The sequence below is a fragment of the Apium graveolens genome, chromosome 6 (genome assembly GCF_009905375.1).
Source record: "Apium graveolens cultivar Ventura chromosome 6, ASM990537v1, whole genome shotgun sequence".
Taxonomy (NCBI): domain Eukaryota; kingdom Viridiplantae; phylum Streptophyta; class Magnoliopsida; order Apiales; family Apiaceae; genus Apium; species Apium graveolens.
The window spans coordinates 301,201,979-301,213,868 of record NC_133652.1 but is presented as its reverse complement, the minus strand read 5'-3'; positions in this window follow the sequence as shown (position 1 = coordinate 301,213,868).

Genomic DNA, 11,890 nt, shown 5'->3' with positions numbered 1-11,890 from the left:
CTCTCCGGATGAGCCTGTCCTTCAAACATACATTTAAGGTGCTCAATCATATCATAAGAATCCATATTCTCATGTTGTTTCTGAAGTTCAGCACTCATGGTCGCTAACATGAGACATTGAACATCTGTGTCATCATCGATATGTTTCTGATAAATATTATGTTGAGCACGGGATGTTCCTTCAGTGAGAGGTGCAGGGTGAGGGATATCTATGACATAGAGCTTGCGCTCTTGTTTGAGGATAATCCTCAAGTTCCTCTGCCAATCAAGGAAGTTTGTTCCTGTCAGCTTGTCCTTCTCAAGGGCTGATCGCACAGAGAAGTTGTTTGAATTGATTGCCATTTAATATCTACAATGTTTAAAATACATAAGATAAATTAGTTTACAGATGATTATTAAATTATGTTCAAGTGATTATTCATATATATTCAAAATATATATCTCCCACTATTTTATCAAATTAATAGCCCTAACTATTAATTCAGAAAGAGTATCTTCTATATACTTTCTAGTGAGCCAAGATCCAAATTTTCACAACATTTTAGTTCAGCTTTGGCTTTACTCCTAAAACATGATTCAATAAGGTAGACAACATTTGTCAATTATATCAACTATATAACTCTTGGATAGTTTAGTGGAACAACATTTATTCTTATTTATCCAATAAATCTCACCAAACTCCATGCCTCTAAGTTCACAATCCTATTATGGTAACTTAGTTAAGTTAAAACCCAAAGGTCTAAAAAGTATCATATACTTCAACACGCCATCCCACGATAGATGGGAGTACTTCGCTCTGGCGAACCCACTCCTTATCGATCTAGGGGTTAACGCGTTGGAAATATTGGAAGGCATCTAAATAACTTAATATAAACATTAGGGTTTTGTTAGTATTATAACGAGCATGATCCCATCATAAAGAGATTCCCAATTTTTTCTTGAATAAAATACTTCAAATCAATACTCGTCAATGGTTTCATTTCCAGGTAGTGGAGGAGTCACATCGGTCTCGCTTAAAACCCACAACCTTATAAGTTCTATGAACCCGTTGTTGACAAAATCGCCCCATGTCGGAAATAAAGAAGATTCGTATTTCATTCCGTGTTTCATAAACATGAGAATCTCATAATCGTTTGTAAATTTTAAAATCTTGAGTCGTTACAAATTTTATCTTGTTTAGGTATGGCATAGGTGACGTATCTAATACATACATTCATGCATGATTAATCTAATTAAAGCATGCATCATTAACTATTATATACATACATTCATACATCAATATGTAAAGTGCAATAAAGTAAATGTGTTTGGTTATGACCCCATCCTATGTGATCTTTATCAAGCTCATGATAAAGATCAAGGTCAATCTAATGTGGAGATGGAAATAAATATAACTACTTATTACATAAGTCTTCTTCTTTGTTTAGACTTCTTGTATGCCTCGTCTTCTTCTTTGTTTAGACTCCTTGTATGTCTCGTCTTTTTCTTTGAATCACCTCCATTGGATAGCCTTCTTGAGTCTTCAATTACATTACATGATTGAAAGTAAAACTAATCTAATGAACTTACAACAATAACTCGAGTTACATTCGAGATTTATGATTACAAAGATTGACGACATGCAAGTCGTATTTAAAACCAAAACCAAAACCATTACACTAAGGTCGAAAGGCATAACCATCCACCATGCTCATACAACACATAAAAGCATGTTAGAACACATAATCTGATCTTAACATATCATATTATCCATGATCTAATCATAAAAAAAAATATGACAAAAATCAGAAAAATCAGAATCAAAACAGAAAAACAAGAATCACTGTTTACGCGCAGTAAACGACGTCAAACGCCTTACAGACGAGTCATTGATAGCTTTAGCTATCAATTTTGTTCAGATAGCTCGTTTACCTATCGAATAGGGTATTCGTTTGCGTAAATCGGACACCAGACCCAGATTTCAGCAAATCTGCAGCAGCCAATTCAGAATCCGTATCTAATATGATTCTCATAATTAGAACAAACATAAATCATGTATATATCAGTATATATACAGATTACATAATCATCTTATGATTATACAACTCACATGATATCATATATTCAAAACCATACATATACAAGCATATTATATCAACATCAAATCATGGCGAATCAAGTACATGCTCATATATCGAAAACGGTTAAACACATAAACGAATTAAAAACTTTTCGCAAGTAGCTCTGATGTCATTGAAGGGTTTTTAGCACATAAATGCAACAAAAACGTAAATTTAATTCTTAAAAATCAAAACCCTCCGCAGGATCCATGCGAAAAATAATATTTAATTCGTAGTTCAGTATGTTTACCTTAAGAAGCTTTACGTTAATGGAAAGATGGAGGTCTTGAATGATCACCACGTAGCCCATCGCTGGAATGATCTACTGTTAGTCCCTTAACAATGTAGCAAGAATTACAGAAGGGGGGTTGAATGGATTTCTTGAACATTTTTCTTGAAATAAAAATGTTCAAACTCAGATATATATATATATATAAGTGTATTGATTAGCACAATGCGGAATAAAAACTTAAGTGAATCAAAACACAAGTAATTAAAAACGAGAGTCTTTAAAAACTTTCTGCTGGATTTAAACAATTCCACCAGAGATATATATATTATATCGAGAGAACTCTGTGTACAAAAATGCTCACAGCTGCTTACAAATATGAACTACTGAGAGTACAGAGAAATGTTAATAATTCTGCTTACACATGTTTCTCACTTTTTGTATCTCAGATCTTAGTTTCTATTTGCTACTTCTTGGTTTATATATTACCAAAATTACAAAGTCAAAAGATAGGATCCTTATAAAAACTATCAGCTTTTATGCTTTGCTACTTTGTTCTCTATTACCCAGTTAATAGGCTTCCTCATTCCTTTTTGCATACATCTCGACGCATGTGACCAGTTGTCACTGTCAACTGATGTTTGAATTATTTATCCGTTAGGTTCATGATCATCCGTCGAGTTAATGATCATCCGTCGGATTGTTGATCGTCCGTCGGGTGCTTTGTAGATTATCCGTCGGGTAGCAATCAGGCACTTGACTTCATTTCACTTATACAGAGTTACAAGACATCATCTATTTATAATTAATCAACCTATTCTTCATATCTAGTTAAAGTCAACATGACTTATATGCTACTACATAATCTATACAAAGGTGTATGCAGAAATGTGCTACAGACTCATTATTACATAAGCTACTTATTCGATGGATAATAAGTCATCATCCATCGGGACTATAATGATTTATCCGTCGGGACTATAATTCTTATCCGTCGAGTGCTACATTATTTCACTAAGTAAAATCTACTTAGGTGTTTTGTTTATGTCATCATCAAGTACACAACATATGCACAACAATCTCCCCCAATTTATGTCTACTGGAATTGTAGCCATAAATTAAGAGATACTTGATGCTAACAAAACAACCTAAACATACAGCTTTAAAGAAAAGTAGATAATACTGAAAGTGCTTCAAATGATCAAAATGTACAAAGTTTGGCTCACGGTCATTTTCAAGATGCTCCTCTAGCCTGAGCAGATTTTTCTAGTTTCTTGAAGGTCTGGATCTTCTTCTAAGCTTTCTGTTATTTTCATCAATCTGATTTTGGAGCTGCCTGTGGAATTCCAGTTCATCAGATTCTGAGAGATCTAGCTTTCCTTGCATTTTCAAGAGAGTCTCATTGCTAGAGATACTCAATTGGTCTTCTAATCTGAAGAATCTTCTCACACCTTTGTCATCCATAAACTCCATCAGTAGGGCATTAGATGCACTCTTCTCCCTGTGTATGGGATGATTAGAGTCTTTGGGAGTGCATCTTTAGCTCTAACACTCCTTAGTTCTTCAATCTTCTTCAGTACTAGTCTTCTTGCAGTGACATTAAACCCAAAGTTCTTCTTGAAGGATGAATAAACTTTAATCAGTACAACTTGGCTCTCTTGAAGAATCCTGTGAAGTGGCCACTGAATCTCCCTTCCTCCTTTGTACTTGAACACTAACCTTTCAGATAGGTTTCTGTATGCATCAATTCCTCTTACTTCATCCAGTTCATCCAGATAGAGGTTTAGATCAGAAAACTCTTTGATGTCACACAAGTACAAGTAGTCTCCCTTATTGACTTTGGGCTGAGCTTTGACTACAGATTTGGATTTGAGGGGTGACAGCTTCACTTTCTTGACTGCCCTTGACTTTGTCCTTTTTGGCTTGCTAATGATTGGTAGACTGAAGTCAGGAATTGGTATATTGTCCCATTCTATTGGCTCATCCTTGGGCACAATAGGTTCATCATGAATATTCTTGTAGGGATCCACCACCCTTATATCTTCAAATACCACAGAGGGCTTTGATGCTTGAGTTGTAGTTGGTGTGGGTTCCTGAGGAAATTGATCTTCCAATTCCTTGTCAACAATATCCAGTTTCCTTTTAATTTTTTTAGCCAATTCTTTCTTCCTTGGAGATTTCTTTTGTTCTTCAACTTGCTTCCTTGATTCAGTAGCTTCAGATGGTTGAGAGGGAATTTGTTGAGATGAATTCACATCATGTAGCTTGGCCAAGATAGCAAACTGCTCTTTCTTTTATTTAGTCTTCTTTGCATCTAGAGCAGCTTGCTTTTTTTCCTGCTTCAATCTGGCTTTTTATTCTCTCTTTGCTTGAGCAAATTGTGGATGTCCAGCTACAACACAAATTTCCTTCCCATTTCTGAATATCTTAGCAATTCTTCTTTTTAAAGCTGAATCAGCTGGATCTTTATAGAAGGCAATTGATCTTGACAGAAGCTTCTTCTCATCAGGCTTGGGTGTCTCATACATAGTGTCCAAGGGGTTCTTCAAAGATGATTTTAAATAGTTTGCCCTTGGTTTAAGAATCATTTCAGCCTTTTGAGACTTGATGCAGGAAGATTGTCCTCTTTCTAGATAGTTTATGCTCATCTCATTCATACTGATTTGCTTGACTTGAGAGTGATGGTTGGCTGACTTTACTGGCTCCTTGACAAGTTCAAACTTTTTCTGTATCTCCTCATCAATCTTCTTCCAGTTGACCAAACTCAACTGTTCTTTCTCAACAACTTTCAAGTTAGCTGCTGCTGCTTGAATCAGATTTATACCATCTGCAACTGGTGGCTTTGACACAGTAATTGAAGGCACAATTATTTTACTGATCTATATCTAAAGTTTATCCCCCTCACTTGTTCCTTTCTCCCCCTTTTTGTTATCATCAAGTTGAGGAGTCAAGCCTTATGCTTTAGCCAGTTGCATTAGAAGATTGGTCTGAGACTGTTGATTTTCAAGAATGGTGGCCACAGAGTTTTCAATAACTTGAACTCTGTTCTCCAATTTGGCCAGCTTCTTTTCAGCATCTGATTCTCTTCTCAGTCTCAGTAATAGATCCTGCATGGTACCATAGGGCATGATTGAATCCAGCTTCTCAGAATTGTAGGTCTTCAAGTCAGCTATATCCTTTTTGAGTTCATCCACACTCAGATTCTGTCTTAATTGCTGTAGCTTCATGAGATGTAGAAAATCTAGGTCAGCTTGAACAATAGCCTTGGTACCAGCATTTGAAGTGTTCTGAATGGCCTTTTGGATAGACATGATTTGTTTGACTAAGGATACATTGAATTGTCCTGGTGTAGACTCTTTTGTCAATGCTAATTCAGGTAAATTTGGAATAGAACTTGGGCCTTCATCTCCCCCTAAGTTCATGCTTGGTAATATATCCACATCCATAGAATCTGTTGGTGAGTATGGTGTATGAGGTGCTTCTATAACTAGAGATTTTGGCTGTGACTCCACATTTATTGGAGCCACATCAAACTGAACTTGAGAAGGTGCAGTGACTGTGTCTTTAGCACCAGTTTGCACAATATGTGTACCCTGTGCATCCCCAGAAGTTTTAGATTTCTTCTTTCTTGTATAAGTTTGGGGTGAGCTTGTGTCCCTAACCCTCTTGGCCTGTGCTCTTGGTTGAGAGCTTTGTTCGATAACTACATCCTTTTGGGAGGATGCAGCTAGAAGTGAGCTTTTATCCTTTTTAAGCACTACAGTTTGTTGGGAAACTACAGTGTGGCTAGGCTGGGATTCACTCAACTCTCCAACCTTATTCTTGGGGTTTCTTTGATGTTCACCCCTTCCCTCACCTGACTTTCCCTCCTTCACACTCCCCTCTTTTGCTTTTGTGGATTTTTCAACTGGAATCTTTTGAGAGATACCAGAGGGGGTTTTCTTTGATTTAGATTTGGAAATAGTAGTAGGTTTGGAAGCTTTGGTAGACAACTGTTTGGTCATTGGCACAGTTACCATAGCTACTCCTGAATTCAAAGAAATTGTGGAGGTTGGAATAGTTGTAGGGATGGATGAACTAACCTCACTTACCTGAGGTGCCTGCATTACAGGAAAGTAGAACATTGGCACATCCTTGTGATGATTGGCCCTGTTCAAATCTGCAATGAGTCTTCTCTCTTGAACCCAACAATCCAGTTTGTTGTTAGGCTTCTCAAGCACAATCTTTTCACAAAGGTGGTTAGCCAATAACATGAGAAATCTAGCATAATACACATTCTTACCTCTTTTATTTAACTCTCCTAATTTGAAACCTAACTCAAACAAGACAAGGTCACTGAAATTATAAAATTTATCTGTAACTAGCATGTATAGCATGTTAAGCATGGAAATATTCACTAAATCAAAATTACTGATTTTTCCAGAGAAAACCTTAGTAACTACATCACACAAGAAACTCCACTCCTTCCTAATACCCATTCTTCTAATATCACTCAGTTTAGAAGTAGGAAGTGCATAGTGCATGGAATTAAGCATATTTATGATATCAGTGTCATTGTGTGGTGAAGTTACATTGTTATCAGGAATTTTGAAACATGTTTTTATCACATCACTATTGATACAGAATTATTTACCTTTGATGGTTAGAGTGATGGTCTTGTCAGTAGAGTTGTAGGTAGCAGTGGTCCACATCTCTTCAACAACTTCACAGAAGATTGTGGGTGATTCCAGCATGGCATAATTGAGCTTGCAATTCTTCACAAAGTCCATCATCTTGTGATAGTCATCTGATTGTTGAATACCCTTGTTAACTAATACAGTGAAATTGTTCTTCTCATAAATGTACCCAGTCTGAGACATAATCTTTACAACAGGTGCCATTGTTTAAAGAATAAAAGTTTGAAGAGAAGGAGAGTAAGTGCTTGAGAGAGAATGAAATTAGATCAGTTGAATTTGAGAATTGTTAGATATATTTGATAATGTCATGGCTAATATGATTTATGTTTAGTTTTCAGATCTTACTTTAACAGGATAAATCAGTACTTACTGGAAGTCAGGACTTAAGGATATCAGTACTTATATTAACATGAGATAATCATCAGAAGATGGATATCAGAACTTAAGTGCTGAAGGACGTTCAGATAAGGACAGTAGCTGATTAAAGGAAAGAAGATCGAGATAAACATAAGAAGAGATATGCATGAAGAAGGAATTCTATGAAGAATAGAATACTTGGAAGAAAAGATATCTGATTGATATATTTTAGGAAGCAGAATTATATTCCATATCAATTAGTGATTATCTTGTAACTGTGTAGTATATAAACACAGACATAGGGTTTACACTATAAGTGTTATCATATTCGTAGAGATTATTCATTGTAACCCTAGCAGCTCTCGTGATATCTGTTCATCACTGAGAGGTAACAGTTCTATACTGTAACAAAGTTTATTGTTTCAATAAAGTTTGTTTTCTGTTACTTGAGATATTAAAGTTTGATTTGATTGTACTTTACACTGTATTCACCCCCTCTACAGTGTGTGTGACCTAACAAGTGGTATCAGAGCCAATCTGTTAACACACATACAGTTAAAGATCCAAACACAATCATGTCTGACACAGAAACTCCAACTAAGCCTACCAAAACTGAAGAACCTCCAAAGACACAAATTCAAAGTCGGTATGAAACCATCAGAGTTCCCATACCGAGACCATCTGAATATGCCATATGGAAGGTGAGGATGACCATGTTTCTGGAAGCTACAGATCCAGAATATCTTGATAGAATCAAGGAAGGACCTCACAAACCAACCAAGCTCGCTGTTGCAGTTGCAGGTGAAGCAGCAAAGACCGTACCAAAGGAGAAGAGTGATTATACTGCTGAAGATATCGCATCAATTGCTAAGGATGCTAAGGTACGACACTTACTGCATAGTGTCGTTGATAATGTAATGTCAAACAGGGTAATTAACTGCAAGACTGCTAAGGAGATATGAGATGCTCTGGAAACAAGGTGTCAGGGAACTGATACAATTAAGAAGAACATGAAGATAATACTCACTCAAGAGTATGAACACTTTGACTCAAAGGCTAATGAATCATTGACTGATTTATATGATAGATTTGTCAAACTCTTGAATGATCTGTCACTGGTTAATAAGGAGTATGATCTTAAAGATTCAAACCTTAAATTCCTGTTAGCTCTTCCTGAATATTGGGATTTGAAGGCAACAACAATAAGAGACAACTACAGTCTTGATGAAACAACTCTTGATGAAATTTATGGAATGCCCAAGACTCATGAACTTGAGATGGAACAAAGAAGCAAGAGGAAAGGAGGAAAGTCAAGGACAGTTGCTCTTAAGGCTGAAGAAGAATCCCCCAAGGCAGCTACCTCAAGAAAAGACAAGGGTAAAGCTCTTTTCACAAAGTCTGATACTGAGTCATCAAGTTCTGAAAGTGATGATGACTCAGATTCTGAAAGCTTGCCTGAGACTGATGCTGATGAGGAGATGATGAAGCTGTGTGCTCTTATGGTAAAAGGGATCACAAAGATTGCATACAGGAAGTTCAGGAAGGGAAAGAAGTTTTTCAGGAAAGGCACAAGTTCTGATAAGAAGAATTTCAGAAGATCTGAAGGCAGAGGAGGAAAGTCTGATAGAGGAGATTATACCAATGTCAAATGCTATAACTGTGGTGAGAAAGGCCACATATCTCCTGATTGCAAGAAAATAAAGGGTGACAAAGGCAAGGCTCTTGTCACAAAGCAGAAAAGCTGGATAGACACCTCAGACTCTGAAAGTGAGGAGAACTATGCGTTGATGGCAAATGCTGATAAAGAAAGTGCTGAGAGTAGTTCTGAAGCTGCTGAAATAAGGGTACCTCAGACTACTTATGCTTTTCATACTGATGATATTAATGAGTTGAGAAGATATCTTAAAACCATGTTTGTTAGTTATAGAGATCAAACTCTAACATGTGAAAGATTAACTTCTGAAAATCTTGCTTTTAAGAAAAGAAATGATTTCTTAGAAAAAGATTATGTTTCATCAAACTCAGAAGGATAGAGATGATGCTTTTTATGTTAGGGATGAAGTGCTAAAATTGAATGAATCTCTAAAAACTGAGTTAGAAAAGGAAAAAGAGATTATCAGGACTTGGACTAACTCTGGCAGAACAACTCAAAATTTGCTAAGTAGTGAAAATTGGAAAGAGGGCTTAGGTTATGGAGAGGATAAGAATGATAAAGGAACTATAGAAATTAAGCCTGTTGTTAAGCAAAAGCCAAAATTAAAACCTGTTAAGTTTGTAACTGTAAAGTCTGATAATGAGAAATCAGAAGTTAAAGAGGAATTAACTTCTGACAAACTAAAACAGGAAAAGACAGTTGAAGTAAACATAGGCTTAATGACTAAGAAGCAACTTAAGCATAAGCTGAAAGATGTTAAGAATGCAAACAAGGTAAAATCACCTAGGAAAAATAGGAATGGAAAGGAAGGTGTGAATAAAAGCAATGATTATAAACCTGTTCCTGATGCTCCTAGGAAAATATGTCATAACTGTGGAAGTTCTAATCATCTGGCCTCTTTTTGCAGGAAGAATAAGAACATAAACTCCTTACCTTCAAAATCAGGAGTTAAGAGTCATTCTGTTAGATATAAACCACAAAATCCTTATTTTTATTGTGGTAGTTTATGGCATTCCATTTATACTTGTAAGGAATATCATAGTTTGTACTATGATTATTATCAATTAAAACCTTCTTTGAAGAAAGTTTTCATTGTTCCTTCTAGTGTAAATTCTGATTCAAAGTCTGATAGTGTAAGTTCTGATAAGAAAAATGTTAACATAAACTCTGATGCTAAATCCGCTGCAAACGTTAACAAACTTGATAAGGCCAAAGGATCCAAGCATGTCTGGGTCCTTAAAACTAATCATTAGTGGCCTTTGTGATTGCAGGGCAACAGGAAAAATATCCTAGTTCTGGACAGTGGATGTTCAGGACATATGACTGGAAATAAGGCCCTGCTATCAGACTTTGTGGAGAAAGTTGGCCCAAGTGTTTCTTATGGAGATGGCAACATTGGAAAAACATCGAGATATGGCAATATCAATCTTGGGAATGTCATCATTAAAAAAGTAGCTCTGGTCTCAGGACTTAAACACAATCTGCTGAGTATAAGTCAAATATGTGACAGAGGTTATCATGTTGATTTCTTTGAAGAACACTGTGAAGTTGTGAGTAAATCCAAAGGCAAAGTTGTTCTAAAAGGATACAGGCGTGGTAACATTTATGAAGCTAAGCTTTCAACAAATACTGATGGTTCTGCAATCTGTCTGATGAGTAGAGCATCAATTGAAGAAAGCTGGAATTGGCACAAGAAACTCTCTCATTTAAATTTCAACAATATAAATGAACTAGTCAAGAAAGATCTTGTGAGAGGACTGCCAAAGTCAGTATTTGCTCCTGATGGCCTTTGTGATTCTTGTCAGAAGGCCAAAAAAAGAAAATCTTCATTCAAGAGCAAGACTGAATCATCAATTCTTGAGCCTTATCATCTACTACATGTTGATCTATTTGGTCCAGTGAATGTCATGTCTATTGCAAAGAAGAAATATGCGGTGGTCATAGTGGATGAGTTCACCAGATACACATGGGTGTATTTCTTGCACACAAAAAGTGAAACTGCATCTATCTTGATTGATCATGTCAAACATCTGGATAAATTGGTCAAAGATTCTGTAAAAACCATAAGGAGTGATAATAGCACTGAGTTCAAGAATTTGATAATGGAAGAGTTCTGCAAAAATCATGGAATTAAGCAGGAATTTTATGCTCCTGGAACTCCACATCAAAATGGAGTTGTTGAAAGGAAGAATAGAACTCTCATTGAAGCTACACGTACAATGCTTGAAGAAGCAAAGCTTCCAACCTACTTCTGGGCTGAAGCTGTGCAGACTGCTTGTTTTACTCAAAATGCAACACTCATTAACAAGCAAGGAAAAACACCATATGAGATGGTGAGGAAAAAGAAGCCAAATCTGAAGTACTTTCATGTATTTGGATGTAAGTATTTTGTTCTCAAGACTCATCCTGAACAACTATCCAAATTTGATCTAAAAGCTGATGAAGGAATCTTTGTTGGATATCCACTTTCCACAAAAGCCTTCAGAGTCTATAATTTGAGAATAAGAGTGGTCATGGAATTTATCAATGTCTCTTTTGATGACAAGAAGATTACTGGTCTTGAAGATTTTATTGATCATGATCAGCTGAGACTTGAAAACGAAGACTCAAATTCTGATACTGAAAATCCTGACAGTCTAAGTCCTGATACTGTAAACTCTGATGGATTAAACTCTGATGTTATTGAGACTGTGGTAACTATGCCAAAGGAAGATGCACCTATGCAGGGGGAGCATACTCAAGATCTTACCACATCTCAAGAAGCATCAGAACATACATCTGGCTCTTCAAGTTCTGATTCGTCAAGTTCTGATAAACCAAGTTATGATAGTGTTGAAAATTTAAATTATGAAGAATCCAACTCAGAGAGCATAGTT